This window comes from Lepisma saccharinum, chromosome 13 (genome assembly GCF_977018435.1).
Source record: "Lepisma saccharinum chromosome 13, izLepSacc3.1, whole genome shotgun sequence".
In the NCBI taxonomy this organism is placed as follows: domain Eukaryota; kingdom Metazoa; phylum Arthropoda; class Insecta; order Zygentoma; family Lepismatidae; genus Lepisma; species Lepisma saccharinum.
The window spans coordinates 54,172,907-54,189,910 of NC_139241.1; the positions used below are offsets into that span (position 1 = coordinate 54,172,907).

General features: G+C 40.0%; 1 protein-coding gene across 2 annotated transcripts in view; it reads right to left on the reverse strand.

Annotated features, from left to right (window-relative positions):
- Window positions 1-17,004, reverse strand: part of Lrp4 (LDL receptor related protein 4) — a 411,647-nt gene that overhangs the window by 229,869 nt on the left and 164,774 nt on the right. The gene's annotated exons all lie outside the window — the stretch shown is intronic.

Sequence of the window (17,004 nt, forward strand, 5' to 3'; positions counted from 1 at the left end):
AAGATAATTCTTTTAATACATATAACATGTATAACTTTCATTTACAACATATGTTTTACAAATATGCGATATAAAATAAGAAAATACATATGCAAATGCTAACATTAATTGTGTACGTATCAAAAGTTTATTCAATACATATATCTATTTAAATACAATTACAGAAAACAATCACATTGCGAGCGAAGCGAGCAAGAAAATTTTTAGATCCAATTTTTGCGATTGAAAACAATATTGATTTAATAGGGCACAAAATAATTTCACTGGACGCCATGGCATTCTCTCTTTTTCAACTATTTTCATTCATCCAAGGCCGACTCCCGCCGCCCCCTAGCTACGGCTCTGAACGTGACGATACGGAGATAAGCAGGCAGTGCGACCGAAGCGAGCAAGAAAATTTTGCGAAATGTATTTTAATATGCATAAGATTTGAATTTGAAGGGGGCAATTGTTCCTCTGTGCACCCCCCTGCAGGTGCCTTTAGCCGTCAATGTATGTCCCCCCCTATTTGCCCCTAATAGGGTGCAAATAATATCACGGGGCGCCAAGGCATTCTCTCTCTCAGAACTTATTTTCATTTAGATCATTCCGCGCCCCCTAGGTATGGCTCTGAACTTGACGAAACAGAAAAGCAGGGAGGGATGCGAGCGAAGCTAGCAAGAAGCCCTTGGTCGTCGATGTTTGTCCCCCTTGTCCCCTAGAACTGACTTCCGTCTAAGGTGGGGGGGGGGGCAATGCCCCCCTGTGGTTGCGCTACTGTTCGTGTGTCGTAACATACATATCCCCCTTTTGACACTATTCGTGTATCCTAACAAACATGACTCCTATGCGTTGTGATTAGGAAAGTCGTTACGTTCCAACAACTGTGGGTTAAAATAAAATGTGTAGTTTGTACATAAGTAAGCTTTGGCAAATTATCTAAAAGGTTCTGATACATCTTTCCCAGTTAACAAATCGTTTTTAATTAAGAAGTATAAATTTTAAACATCCCGCCATCAGTTACATACATAAATGTTAGTACATTAACATCGTCCATTCATTTACGTCATAACTTTTAGTACATCGGAACAATCAACTCTTCTCGTTTGGTCATGACAAATCTTTAAGATTTCGACTTTTAATGTTTGCACCATCTGTACATTCTTCCATTCTTTAAAATTGATTTATCAAATTTATCAAATAAAGCAAGGGCGTAACAAAGTAAAGACCTTTGTGATAGTTTACGTACGTCAGAACTGTTGCTGAGAAAATAGTATTTTTCAGCTCTGAAAAGGCCGGGATGATACGTACATATCTATGGCGAGTGTAGTAAAAATGCAGCACAAGCGTGCAGGCATTTGAGCTCGGCTCTGCTACAGGCCTTCACGCTCAACTTCAGATTAAAATTACTTGAGAACTACTTGACGTATTACAATGTAAAAAAAGCCATTCTTAATGAATTTTTCCGTACTTTCAAATGAGCTGAAAATAAAATGGGGTTTTCATTTTTAAAAAAACAAACTAAGTTTGTGTTGAAAACCACGTAGTTGAACGTATTGTGTCCACTAATTTCATGAGCCCCTCTCATACATATACATACATATGCATATCTGCGAAAACAGTTTATCAATATTTTTTGTTGTTCACGAAATATTTCCGGTGGTAATTTTAGGTGACTCACCCAGTATATATATATATATATATATATATATATATATATATATATATATATATATATATATATATATATATATAATTTAGCATTGGTTAAGTGCACGCCACACACCTGCTACGAAATATAAACAAAATAAAATAATCATTTATTTCTACGCAACTATATTTATCAGTATGTCTTTTATGGCACGTGGTTTGGTTCCTAAACTAAAAGTTTCTATCACAAACGCGCGATGCTCAGCTGTCCACTGTTCCATTGGCACTAATGGCATCCGTTATGGGAGGGTGCAATGTTGTCGATTTCATGCCTATCATCATGCCTATAAAGGGTGTCTCAAAAAGACGAGACATTTTGAAACGGAGGTACAAGAATAATAAATAGTTGCAAGAGATGCAATCGTGAAAATGAATAGTGCCGAGGATGCAATTGCTTAATTACATGTTGCTGAAGAGATGGGTAGGTTTATGACTTGATGATGACGTCAATAGATGACTCTCTTCTAAACAACCATTCCTACGCCTAACAGGCCCGTACCAAGGGGAGGGGCCATGGAGGCCATGCCCCCCCCTCGAACCATGAAATATTTAAATGTGAACGTATAAGAAGCCACGAAAATAACATCGACGATTTTTCAAATTAGTAAAAATGTCATTTTTTGCCCTTGCATACATGAATGTGTTTGTTGTGTAGAAAAGGAGGCTCCAGAAATGTTCAGTCTGCAATATTGGGTAGTTCTAGTATTATAACCATTGATGCAAGGCTACCAGCATTAGCGGCGATTAGGGGGCTTGGGGGCAGATGCCCGCATTTTTGCCCCTTCATTATGGCCTCTTGATGCTTAGCCTTGTCTACCTTGACCCTGTGGAGGCACATTGTGGTTCGGATCCCACTTTCAACTGTAGGTCCCGATTAGCTTATCTGTGCATAATTGTGGACCTGAAACAAAAACTCACTCAAACTTTTCTGGCAAGAGAAGGTAGATTGTCCTTGCCCCTCCAGTTTTGGCACCCAAAACGTACATCCCTGCACTCCTTTTTTTTTATTTTTGTACGAGAAAGGGAAGCATCTTACTTGCAATATATTTTTAGATGCTCTAAGACATTAGCATTGTTATGTTATTTGTTATTCCCATAAAATGTTTATACGTTTCTTGAAAAGTATTTTTTTTTTAGAGTGGCGAACCTTGGGTCTGGCCCCTCCCTCAAAATAATCCTGGGTACGTGCCTAATTCCTGCAGTCGTCGAGGGACATCCTGCATAGCTCGACGTAACATGTCCACAGGAATTTGGGATTCTACCCTCTACAACTGAAGAATCGCCCAGATTCCTGTGGACATGTTACGTCGAGCTACAGCATGTAGAATGTCTCGACGACTACAGGAATGGTTGCTTAGAAAAGGTCGTTGTCTACTGGGTGTCATGTTCAAGACAGAAACCTACCAATCTCTTCAGCAGCATGTAAAATATATAATGGCATCATCTGCACTATTCATTTCCATGATTAAATCCCTTCTAAATATTTATTCTCCTCTTGATATAACTTTTTCAAAATTTCCCGTTTCTTTTTAGACACCCTTTATGTAAAGGGCTACACTTGCTGCAATGGCAGATAAAATAGCGTTCAGTATTTCTTAAAAAAAAAGTTGCTTTCAGCTGACACGCTGTAATTAAATGATATGGAGGAACGCGCCATTGTTCTTTTGGGGGATGAGCACAGGTTGCCAACCTATTGTATTTGAAAACCGTCATGTTCTCGTGGTCAACCCTGTAGAAAACTTTCCATCACCTCCCGCACCGTTCCCCGTCACCCTCTCAATCCTCTCTTACGTCATTACTGGTTCGGATCCCAGCTTCTGTAAAAAATAGAGGGCAAAGTGGAAGGAAGCCATGTCAAGAAAGGATGGGTTTCCAACTTCATTTTTAAGTTACGTGGGTTGGATCTCAAAGCAGAGGCTTCGCAAACGAATGAAGTTTTTCTTACATTACCGCTTTTTCCGTGAATCTTCCTCCTCCGCTTTATATAAGGTCGAAGAATTGTGGGACGGCGAGGGAGATTTGTGACACACACACACACATAGCGGACTGGCGGCGGTTCTTCCCCCAGAGGCTGGAGGGAAAGATTTTTCAAGATTTGCATAATTTTCGGTCGAAATATCTCCATGAATATAACGCTGCAGGCGATGCGAGGGAAAAATGGCGCGGAAAGCAGAGGAATGACAACACAGAAAGTTAGGGGATGTGTTTTCGTTAGATGTGCCATGTGAAGATGTGTCAACACACATGGACCAGCTACGGTGTGCCCTAATCAGTGGTTGTCGCTTGGTGAGAACTCAAGGACACCAAGCACCTCTAAAATATAATAAAATGTAATAAACGAAGAGAGATTAGCGCTAAGAGTACATAGGTACTAAAATAGGAACATTAGAAGTAAAGGAACCATAATACACTAATAGAAGAACAGAAACTACAGTGGTTCCGGCCAAAGAATGGACTTGGAAATTCTATTTTTATCTTTTCTGTCGAAAGCGAGGGACGGTCACATAAACCTCTGAACCAATAGGCTTTGTCTAGTTGCCGTGGTGAGGGGGAATTCTCGTAGTATTCTGCGTTGCCAAATTTTTCGTTTCGAGTCTTTTTCGAAACAGGTGGCACCCTCAACAAGGCCAAGCCTAGTAGTGGTTGCCGCCGCGCAGCAAGCGAATGGCTTTGATTCCCTGACTCTCCCTGAAATATGAACGACGTGGGCATGTTAACAGGAAGAGGTGTCGTGTACGACCACAGATAAAGATATATATATTGTGGAACGATTCAAGGGAGACTCTGTAAAAAAGGTAAAATCTTTCGCCAGACATCAGTGCTCGGTCAAGCGACAATTTGCAAACACAAGGTAACATTCCACAAATAGCGGAAACACATGACGTCAGGAGACACGGCATTCTTCGATACTACCGGGTTCAAGCCCGTCATCGGCTGGCAAATACGGAAGTGCTATCGAAGCAGCTAGGAAGTATTTTCCAGCAGCTTAAAAGAGCTAAGCACCAGAATTCGAGGCTCAGTCAAGTCTCACAATTCAAATAACCTCCAGAAGAATACCAGCTACCAGGCGAAGACCTCGACACCTTTCAGGTCTCAGCCCGGCTTGGGAAACCGAGACGAAGCTTTCGCCTAAGGCAACCGCAGTACATTCGCGGGTTGACTATCTTCAGTACCACGGCATACAACTCGTAGCCGTCGGTAAGACCATCGTCCCGGCACCTTTTCTAGGGCCGATACTTCAAGACCAGCGTGTGCCTCGTCCTCAAGCCACGGGCAAGAAGACCGTGGGCCGTCGAACTCAGGACTCCGTACTTTGTCGCCTGACGTCCACACTCAACCGCTTGGCCGAGAGGTAAGATGTACGTCGTCTACATCCCTTGAAATCATTCCACTCCCTGCCAGAAGCCTGTCAGCGAGATTGAATGGGTACCATAAAAGTAACCTAGCTCTACCATCTGACCCCTAAAGCGTTCACAGTAACAATCCCCGTAGTTTAAGTAATTGAAACCAGTGAACGCATCAATATATATCTTTATAAAGATATACACCGGGTGGTCCAAAAGTCCCGGAATGGTCACATATCGTAAGAAATGCACATCGAATCGGAAAACGAAAAAATACGTGTTGAATAAGTGAAAGAAAGCTATTCAATGATATCACACTTGATTCCCCACCCCCGCCGGGTGGGGCGGGGGCAACTGTGAAATGTTAAATGGAAACCCCCATTTTTGTATTGTAGAATCGGAAAGAGGCCTTCATTCCGAGTCCAACGAGCTATCAACCATCCTTCTAGCTCAATTAGGAACGGAGATATGGAGATTTTAAATTTTCGCAGATTCGGAATCTGCATGTGATCGTAGACTCCCCCTTCCATATACTCTATTGAAAGGTCTTGAAGTGCAGATTCCGAATCTGCAATTGCTTTTACTCTAGCTCAATTAGGAGCAGAGTTACGTCCCTTTGAATTTTGGGGGGTTTTATGAAATTTTTCACTGTTTTAAAAACAAATAGCCATATCTCCGTTCCTAATTGAGCTAGGAGGATGCTTGATAGCTCGTTGGACTCGGAATGAAATCCTCTTTTCGATTCTACAATACAAAATAGGGTTTCCATTTAAAATTTCACAGTGGGGAATCAAGTGTGATATCATTGAATAACTTTCTTTCACTTATTCAACACGTATTTTTTCGTTTTCCGATTCGATGTGTATTTCTCACGATACGTGACCGTTCCGGGACTTTTGGGCCACCCGGTATCTTTATCTGGTTCGACTGGACAAAAATCAGGCGTGTAGCAATCGGTAGCAACACCGCTTTTCTACCCTTTAACTGGAGGCGGAAAGTCTGGGTTTCCTCAAGTCCGTTCTTTGGCCGGGCGGACTTTAGCACTAAAGGTAAAGAGAAGATTCTAGCGCTAAATAGGAGAGAATCAGGCGCTTAAAGAAGATGAACATGTACTAAAAGAAGGGAAGAGAGAGAGCTTAAAAGCATTGAAAGCAGAAGAGAAGTCGCTAAAGAGTGAAATTAAAAAAAAAAAAGTCACTAAGGATTCCGCTGTGCCAGCTAAGCCCTTTACGAAAATTCCTCTTCTTTCGAAGGACCGCTAAGATACTCCAAATTCTGAAAAATTGCTTCTGGCTAGAATTCCATCTAGAGTATTCACGTGAATTTTCCTGTGGCTTGCTTTCGATGTTGCCTGAATATCTGTGGTGGAAAATAGCCTTAGCCACGACAAAATTGCGAATGTCTAGACCAGTGGTTTCCAACTTCAAAAGGTCCGAGGGCCAAAATTATATCCAGCAGTTGATTGGCGGGCCGCATTTGGGAGGGGGGGGGGGATTAAAAATTACAAAAATTGTAAGTACTGAACTGAGAATGTAGTACTTACTTTCGCATGACCTAAATTTCTAAAATGAGGCATTAAGAACAATGATCAAAAATCAAAATTGTATAATTACAATTTTTTTCACAAAAAACCAATACTTATGGATGAATTGAAATAAATGAAAAACGCACCATACAAATAAGAATCCTTCATAGTAAGTGTTCAATGTGAAAATTGAGGCCGATCTGCTTCTTTTATTAAAGTTGGAATGTCCACTTCAATTTCTGTATTTGAAAGTCTGGGAAGGTGAAGCAGTGAAGAATCTACCAATCGACTTCTGGAGCGGTTCTTGATGAACTTCATTGAAGAAAAAAAACCGTTTCACACGTGTATGTGCTGCCGAACATCCATGTCATTCTTTGTCCAAAACTACGAAGGTTTGGAAAGCGTTCCTTTGAGAGGTATTTGAAAAACTCTGGCCCCTTTTCTTGGCTACTTTGAAGGAACACATCGCCTTGAAAATCACACAATTCAAGTTGGAGAGAAGCTTCTTGTTCTTCGATGTTAACGCCAAGAGGATTGTTAAATAACTGGATGCTGCTTTAAGTTCCTCAAAATCTTTAATCTGGAGTCAAACTCATCCATTATTTCTTTAATATTTGCACTGAATTAAAAAATGTCCAATGTTTCTTCATCATCTGCTAGCCACCGACAGCTTGGAAAATGGACCAGGTTATTCCTCTCCAAAGTAACGTTGAAAATCTTCAGTTTATTACGAAACCCATCTATGTTTCCCATTAAATCTGACACCAGCTGGTTTCTTTCCTGCAGTTTCAAGTTCAGTTCCTTCAGATGGCCTGTGATATCTGTTATAAACGCCAGTTGTTTAAGGAAGTCCATACCCTGAAACTGTTCCTTCAGTAAAAAAAAGAACGTATTTTAATAAAAATACATAAAATTAATGTATTTTGCAAACTGGCTTCGCGGGCAGCAAAAAAAAAAGGCATCGCGGGCCGCCAGTTGGAAACCCCTGGTCTAGACAGCAGCGAAAGCAAACCACATGAATATTCGCGTGAATGCGCTATCAGATTTTGGAATATCATAGCGGTTTTTAGAAATGAAAGGATTTTCGAAAAGAGCTCGGCTGGCGTCGGCCGTGCAGTGGCTGAAAACGTGAAAAGGCGCTTAAAGATGATAAGGGCGCGTTAAAATATAAAAAGACGGTCACTCAAAAAGGAGACGTTAGAACAAAATAATGAAGAAGCTAGAAAAGAGAAGAAAAGAAGTAAGACGTAAGAAACAGGGACTCAGCGAGGAAAGCGCTGAGAGATTACGACTTCAACGGGAGAGAAGGCACTAAAAGATAGAACTGGCAATAAAAGGCGATGAAAGTGTTTAAAGAAGAGATTAGATCTACAAAGGAAGAACGAGATAAGAAGAAAATGTGCTAAAAGAAGAAACAGTCACTAAAAGACATGGGGAAAGCGCTAGAAGAGATTATCACTAGAATGAGAGTAAGAGAACACAAGAAGTCACTAAAAGAAGAAACAACAGACATTAAGAGAAGGGAAAATGGAACTAAAAGAGAAAGATGCTTGATTTAATTAGGTTAATTGCTACTGCCTGCAGATCCAGGCGCCAGAACCTTGTAAGTCTGCAGTCCAGGGTGTACTATACTCTGTCCCGATTACCTCTGGAGCAAGTGAACGGAAACAAGTCTCTGCGCAAGTAGTTACGAGAGACGGCTCCACCAATTAACACATGAGAGGGAATGGGATTGCGTGGAGAGGGAAAGCGACTGCAGTTACCAGCCTTCGCAGCACAGGTACTGCTTCGCTCAATCCACTCGATCCCCCCTTCTCTGCCGCTATGCGCGGCCTTGCTCCAGAGTTAGCTGGGACAGAGTATACTTGGAAGAGAGCTTGACACTGGGGTGCCTTTAGAAAAGATCACCACTCACACTCCTAAGAAAGAGTAAAGAGGTACCATAAGAGCATAACCAAGGTTGTATTCGGTCTATGGATTCGCAAGTTTCTGTTATTAGCCTGTTCGGCGGCGCCTGAGTGAGGTGGTCGTTTTCCCCATGGATGGAAACTCGTCTCGGAAGATAAAACGCATTCCTTCTTGGAAGCCGATGACCTTCGCCGAGTGATGAGTATCTTGTCCGAGGAATCTTGAGGCTCTTACGGGAGTGGGCCCACTAATGGATCCTTGTTTGGGAGCAGAGAAGGATTTTCAAGGGACTCTCTAAAAGTCCTACAGAGGGTAACAGGACGCAAATAGACGCCTCAACAGCCTCTACAATATGCCAGAGTGACTTAGAATAAGAAATTCAACGTGGAAGATAAAATTCCGCCACGTGAAGTTCCGAGTAGAGTAGAATTATTTTCGGAACATCTCCAGCTGATGCGAGAATCCAGTTGACGAGTCTACCAACAGCCTAGAGTGTGGCGAAGATAGTTTGCGATAGGTGCTACACTGAGATGACGTCATCTGGTCGCTAGTTGATTGGATGAATTGTGAGTTATGACTCGCTCTCAAGCTGCAAATGTAGAACAGCTACAGATGTTACGAAATAAAGGTTTTTCTACATATTCTTTATCCTCAATTTTTATCAACGAATGTAATTTTTCTTCTCCCTGCATTATATTCTAAGAATTACTTACGTCTATCCATTTACGTTAACTCACGTGTGACGTCGCTTTTCTGCCTCTTAACGCGACGATGAGGATGAAGTAATGGAATCCATTATGGGACAAACGTAATGAGTTCATGCCCTGCGTTCAAACCTAGGACCCCTGGCATCGTAGCAGGTTGATATGATTACTCCGAGGCAGATGCAAGCTCGAATATTTCAAATAGCAAGGACCAGCGTTGACACATAAAGGAAGTTTTCCGTCGGTGCAACGAAATACGAAGTACATACAGAATTTTAGGTGAAAAGGGAAAGTTCATGAAAAATATGAAAATTGCAACATATTTTCTTTTTACGTGCTGTTTATTACCCCCTCTCAAAATACAAACCATAAATCAAATTTTAAATTTGGATTGCTAACAATGTAAACCTTCCCATTAACATATATTTCAGTTCGAATTTGCTGTTCAAGGACATCCACCCAGCTCCGCGCTTCTCTCTTCCTCACTCCCACTCCTATGCAGCACCCAATGAACAGGCAGAAGGCGCGTGATGGTTGTGTTTGGAGGGGAACAGGCGACTGCGTGGGGAGACGATGCCCTGACCTTGAAGCGCAGTTTGGAAATGAAAGAAGTATAGTATGTTATTGGGAGTTCCGACATTTCCGACACCGTCATTTGCGACACTAAGGCAAAAACTGGTTTTTTCCCGTCATAAGCGACACTGCTTGGATTTTCCCCTACGATTTCTAATTTGTTTACCAGAATTAACGACATTTGCGTACGTGCAGCAGCAATAGTGTCTCTGAAGAAAATATTACCTGAGGCTCAGATCAGTGGTTGTAATTATCACTTTAACCAATGTTTGTGGCGAAAGGTGCAGGAGTTGGGACTGACAAACGATTGCAAAACAGATCCAGACGTGCGGCTGTGTATAAGAATGTGTTCAGCTCTGGCTTACCTTCCTGTGGCGGACGTCGATGATGGATGGCTGTGTGTGATGGAAGATGCGCCAAACCACGACATATTGAGAAAGGTTTTGGATTATTTCGTTGAAAAGTGGATGAACAACTCTGATTTTGACATTTCCATGTGGAACTGCTCCCAACAGCGGTGCAGGACTAACAAGGCAGTCGAGGGATGGAACCATACAGTTAATATATTGACGGAAAATTCAAGTCCTAACGTATACCAATTAGTGAAGACTTTAAGATTAGAAGCTGTGTACAACGACTACTTATGTGAGAGGAAGGCCTTGAATCTTAAAGGGAAACGTAGACGACGTCAGTACGTTACATTAGATGAGAGAATACAAAGAGCGTTTGCCGACTATGAAATTCATAGAGATCTTAAGGCTCCTTCATACATTGACGAAAACGCGCAGTGCAGACGTTCCGTTTTAAACAGATTTTTCAGTTACGAGCAAAGATAGGACCTCCGGGTTTATTTTCTATCCTTCAGAAAATATGGCTGCGTAATTCCTACAAAGCAGAAATTTAAAAAAATACCCTGCTTAATAAGTAAATTGGGCATAAAAATGGGAAAAACCGTAATTTTCACATGCAATTATCTCGTTAACCACACAGGCTTATGGAAAACTGTTTTGTTGGGGCCATGCAATGTTCATTGTACTTGACATTAACATCATCACTCTAGAAGTCAGTTTTCCTATTTTGAGACTGTTTGAGGAAAACGAAACCTTTGCAATACGTAAAAGTGTCCCTGCACTGTGGCGACATCTCGTGCAGATAGTTAGAAGCGTTCTAAACCCCACCCACATTAGAACGCGGAGGGATACAACAAAATAGCTCGTGAAGACAAAACACGATCGCAAGAGACAGGGAAGTGTGCTTGCGTCAACTGGACGTGTTCAATTGCAAAATATGGGTGACGGCAGCAAGTGTGTTTGGCGTAAGATGTGGACTCCGAGAAAATCGTCTGCTGCAGAAACAACAATGAAGTTTCAAGCGCTACAAAATCGCCTGCAAAATAAGGGTTCAGAATGAAATATAAATAATACCTATCCGTTTACTACATCATCAAATGGGGAAGTATTTATCGGTTTCCATTAGACGTTTACATTGTACGTACGTAAACCAGTAACGTTATTTTGAGTAATTCAATTAAACCGGTGTCCTTGGCAAATATTACGCTATAATACGTAGAACAAGTTTGCTGGGGCTCCGGACCCCCCCGAAAGGATTATGAAGTACTAACATTAAATAATGTAAATATACTCCTTTAGCACTTTTTGCATATTCGATGGATATTGGAAGGGAAGGATTATAGCTATAAATATAATACGGCTTTGAAGTATAGCACCCGAAATACTTATCAAGTACTACTAATTTTACTCTGAATATTTTGGAAGGCAATGATTAGGATTGAGATCATAAGGCTTTGAAAGACATAAAGGATTTATTTAGGGCGTCTGGACCCCCTCCCCCAAACGAAAAGATTACCAAGTAATAAAATAATAACAATACTCGTTTAGCATTTGTTGTATATGATGGTTGTTAGCTTTATCTGAAGAGACTGAACTTATTGGAAGGCAAGGATTATATTGGGATAGCACGGCTTTGAATGATATTACAAAGAAGGTTTATGCATACTACAACTCATATAACCATATGTATACAATATCTATCAGAAACTTCACTGTATATAACATTTATTTCGTTATGCAATTATCGAAATTAAGTGTCCCTTTTCTGTCAAACATGTAACACCTGCACATGCCATCAAGACGAAGAAAGTAACTTTCTGGAAATTGTACGAAGAGCTTAACGCCAATATCGTGAACACCACACATAATTACTATTACCACGTGTAGGGTAATAGTAATTATTACACGGAGAAGGTACTGTATCTTTGGTCTGTGGACACAGAAAGGTGTTAAAAATAGAATACATCCAGAGACATGATCAATTCTGGAAGAAGAATATGGAAACGCAGCTACAACAATTCTATGTTGAGAGTCTACTACCAAAACTTGTCTATCCACGGCACACATGTTCAATGCAGATCCGAAATCCCACGAGAATAATCCAAGCCCAAAATAGAAGGGAAGAAAAAAAAAGCCACCGGCAAACTGATCAAGAAGGAGAATCTTTCTAAACGAGATAACTTTGTAGGTAACGTATGCACTGTTTGTGGCAAGTAGTACAAAATTCACCCTCCCCCATATGTGTGTGTGTATATATACAGGGTGTATACAAACATGTGTCAGAAACTTTAGGGATTTGTTCTTGACATCAAAACATAACAAAAAGTTCATATGAACATGGGTCCAAAAATCCTTCGTTAGGGAGGTATGAAAGGAAATAATATTCATGGCAAAAAAATGAGACATTGACCAAATAAATTTACATGTATGAAAGGATTTAATATTCATGGCACAAAAATGAGACATTTACCAAAATCATTGCCATTTACAAAAATTGCTCAAAGTGACCACCTCCTGCTTCCATGCATCCCCTGAGCCTGCGTTCCATACTTTGCCGTACGTTGTGGAAAACTCCTGGTGTGTTCCGTATTTGGTCAAATCCATGTTGGATACGCTCCCTCAGAACATCAACATTGGGTACGGGAGTTGAATACACCAAGAATTTTAAATGTCCCCAAAGGAAAAAATCCATTGGGTTTAAATCTGGCGATCGGGCAGGCCATGCAATGGATCCCCCGCGACCAATCCATCTGTTCGGAAACTGGTTATCGAGACACTGGCGAACTATCCGTGTAAAATGCGGTGGAGCACCATCGTGCATAAACCACATTCGTTGGATGACGTCTAGAGGTACATCATCAAGTAAATGCAGAAACTCATGTCTGAGAAACTGTAAATACGTTTGTCCAGTCAGACGTTGAGGAAAGAAGTAAGGGCCAATGAGATGATCATGAATGATTCCACCCCACACGTTGAGGCTGAACCTCTGTTGATGTTTGTCTTGTCGCACTGCATGAGGGTTTTCATAAGCCCAGATGTGATTGTTATGATAATTGAAGATCCCATCACGTGAAAAGCCAGCCTCATCAGTGAATAAGGTACATGCTAAGAACTGCAGAAACACAGCACACTGCCCTAACATGCGTTGACAGAAATTTATTCGTGGCTGAAAGTCTGCCTCCTTTAATCCTTGCACCCGTTGAAGGTGATACGGGTACAGAAGATTTTCATGCACAATGTTCCAGATCGTCATGTGATTAACGCCTTCCCTTCTCGCAATTCTCCTTGTACTGGTTGATGGAGTTTCATCCATAGTTCGAAGAACCCGTTCTTCAAGCTCAGGCGTTCGTACATCGCGTGGTCTCCCACCATCTGCAACTCTCTTCTCAAATGTGCCTGTCTCTCGCAAGCGTTGGTGTAGTCGTACAAACGTTCGTGCACAAGGTAACTGCCTCCCAGGGTAACGTTCAGCATAACGTTGACGTGCTGCGTCCGCATTCCCATCTGCTAGGCCGTACATGTAGTGCATATCCGTCATTTCAGACACTGAATACATCGTTGTGATGTGTTGTGATGGAAGTTACTGTAAAACAAAACAAACAACAATGAGAAAATAAACAAAAAACAAATGCCATGCCCAACTGTACACAAGAAAGTGAGTACAAATGCACATTTGAGGTACATTACACCACCAGGAGTCACTACAGCGAATTCCTTTCATACCTCCCTAACGAAGGATTTTCGGACCCATGTTCATATGAACTTTTTGTTATGTTTTGATGTCACGAATAAATCCCTAAAGTTTCTGACACATGTTTGTATACACCCTGTATATATATATGGGGGAGGGTGAATTTTGTACCCCCCAAATGCAAAACGTTCCTTGCGCCACTGTTCACATACAACCATGCCCAGGCTAGGATTCGAACCCGGGACCCCTGGCGTCGTAGCGCGATGTGCTAACCACTCCGCCACGAGAGCCGGCAATACATTCTTTTTATTATAGACACACACACACATACTACTTCAAACCAAGTGTCACAATAATAATAATTGTTATTATATTTAATTAAATTAAAATATTAGTTAAATATGTAAATTAATTAATAATGAATTATTATTATTACATGAATAGGTAAAATATAGTAAAATAATATAGATATAACAGCACGTATTCATTATCTAGCTTACGTGTAGTTAAGATCGCCAAGATTTGCATAAAAACAACTGCTCTGGCAAGGAATTTAATGTCAAATAGAAAAATAATTGAATATTTATTAAATAACAAAAAAGGAGTTTGATCCAATTAATGAAAAGTAAAGTTCCTGATTAATATTTTATGGATGATATTAGTAGTGTCCATAAATGTTTGGAACCCTTCAAAGCTGTATGCGTCAAATTCCTTGCCTTCCAATAAGTTCAGTGGCAGTAATCATGGAACAAAAGCTAAACAATATTTTGATTATTTACTTTTACTACTTGGTAAGTCTTTCGGGGAGGGGGATCAGGAACCCCCCTTAAATACGTCCTTGATATCTAAGTATAATGTTAAATATTATATTTTTGAACAACACACACGAATGTCCTGTTATTTAATGCATATTTTGCATAAATATTTTTTTCTTTGTTTTTCTTAGAATTTAAAAAAAAAAAACAGATTTTAAAACCAGATAAAAATTCTGAAACATATAAAGCTCTGGACCTCGTTCGGGGTTTGTTTTAATTTAACGGAACGGAAAATCAGGAGTTTTAAATGTGAAAATTGCGAACAAAGATATATCTATTCATTTTAATGCAGGTTGAGATTAAAGGGGATGAGGAGGATCTTGGGCCACCCCAACCAGAAATAATCATCTCCCACCCAATGGATATAGAAATTACATTATTAAATATATAATACTTATGAAGTTCCACTTCAGTTCTTTTCATTCTAATTTTAAAGTGCCATAGCTACGCATAAAAATATCTTAAACAATTTATGGCAGATGTGTACCACATCCAATGCCTTTTAGAAGCCATGTATTTGGTATTGTTGTATTAAAAAAGAAAATAAAACTAGAGTTGAGATGGTTCCCGATCAACTCGTAAGAAGTCTAAGTTTGAAATATTTGTGAAACATTTGACAAAGCATTTATTTCTTATATAATTACAATTAGCTGTACCTAATGACACTCTACAAGCACTTTATCATTACGTATACAAAACCGAAATCCTTCAGATCTCAGAGGAAACGAGGAAAGTTATATGCTCAAGACTTTTTTTCTTCTTTTCAATCGTTGGTGGACAATATGAAGAGCCGGCCAAGGTTTATTTTCGTATGTAATGGTATTAAATGCAGGTGCATGCGTGTGTTTTTGGGTGACATGTCAATTTCTCGTGTATGTGAAAAGGTAAACTTTAATGTAAGCAAAAGCATGTGCGCGTCACAGTTAAAGATTTTCGCATCTACAGAGAAAATCCAAAACGCATTCCCACCTCGCCGGCCTCCGTGACGATGGGGGTTAGCATAGCGCGCTATGACGTCAGAGATCCCAGGTTTGAATCCCGGCCTGGGCACGGGTGTTATTTGTGAGTGTATATCAATTTCATCATATCATCACTCATCCTCATCTTCGCGATTAGCCAAAGTGGCAGAAATGCGAAGTAAAATAAATAAAATAAATGAATCAAACACCTTGTGAATCCATCCAATCCAAAATATACCAATAGAACCTGAAGTGAATCTCATTTATGTCGTTCATTCATCTGACTAATGTAATGTACAGTTTGACTTTAGGGTTTAACTTAAAATGGCGTTGTGTTTGTGTTGCATTCGATATCACAATTAGATTATAAGCAATTAATATCCAATTATAAGTATATCCTAATACATAGGTAAAAAAAAGTCGCCCTGATAAAGTCGCAAATTGTATCCTGTTTAAATGTGTAGGAAAAATTTAATTTCGCCTAGGAATGATATCGCTATGCGATGAGTCGAGAATTGTCACAGCCTCATCTCATCTCCTGTGTGGTGAGGTCCTTCTCGTTCTTGTTTGTGCTTATTTTTGTTTCGGTTTCCACTCTGAAGTTATTAAAACTTATTCTAGATTCACTTCATGCTCAAATAGGCTAATCGGGACTCTATTTCCAAAAAAAAATATCTTAAAATATACGTTTAAGTATAGTTTTCCGTACACCATCTTACAAAGTTATGAAAAATATGGGTGAGGTACAGGAGTACATTGTACCCCCCAAGTTGGTCTGTCGTGTCTCGTCTCGTTTGTGTAAATATTTCGTTTCGAAAAATTACATTTTAAACATTCAAAAGAAAATGGAGTCAATCATATACTCTTCTGATGAAGATTTGTATCTTATCTTCGAATCGTCGAGACCACTTCTTTAGCATTCGTCTGCAGCATGATTTTCTGAGAGCAAATATGGTTCCATCGTTCCACACACATTTTAAACAATTTTCATCTCCTTAAGGAGGTTACCAAGAACACAGGTCAATGAACTAACTAGTAGCAAGCACAATGTAGTAGAATAAGTTTGCAATGGATTGAATTTCTGTGGTAAGAAAGATAATGCTCATAAATTATAAACAATATACACTTTTTTTATTGGGTGAATTGAAAATAGGTTCTTTTAACAGTAGCACCTTCCGTCTGCTGTAAAATTACCAAAGGGGGGTACAACTCGATACGGGGGTACAGTACCCCCCTTTAAAAATTTGGGGGTACAAAGTACCCCTGTACCTCCCCCCCCCCCGTTCCTGTATGTGAGTGTTCATTCATCATATCATCACCATCTTCGCAAATTAGCCAAAAGTGGCACAAAAGGCGAAGTAAAATAAAGCAAATCAATCAATCAATCAAAAAACAATGTATTGTTATTATTACTATAAATACTAAAGTCTAAACAAACTTGAAACA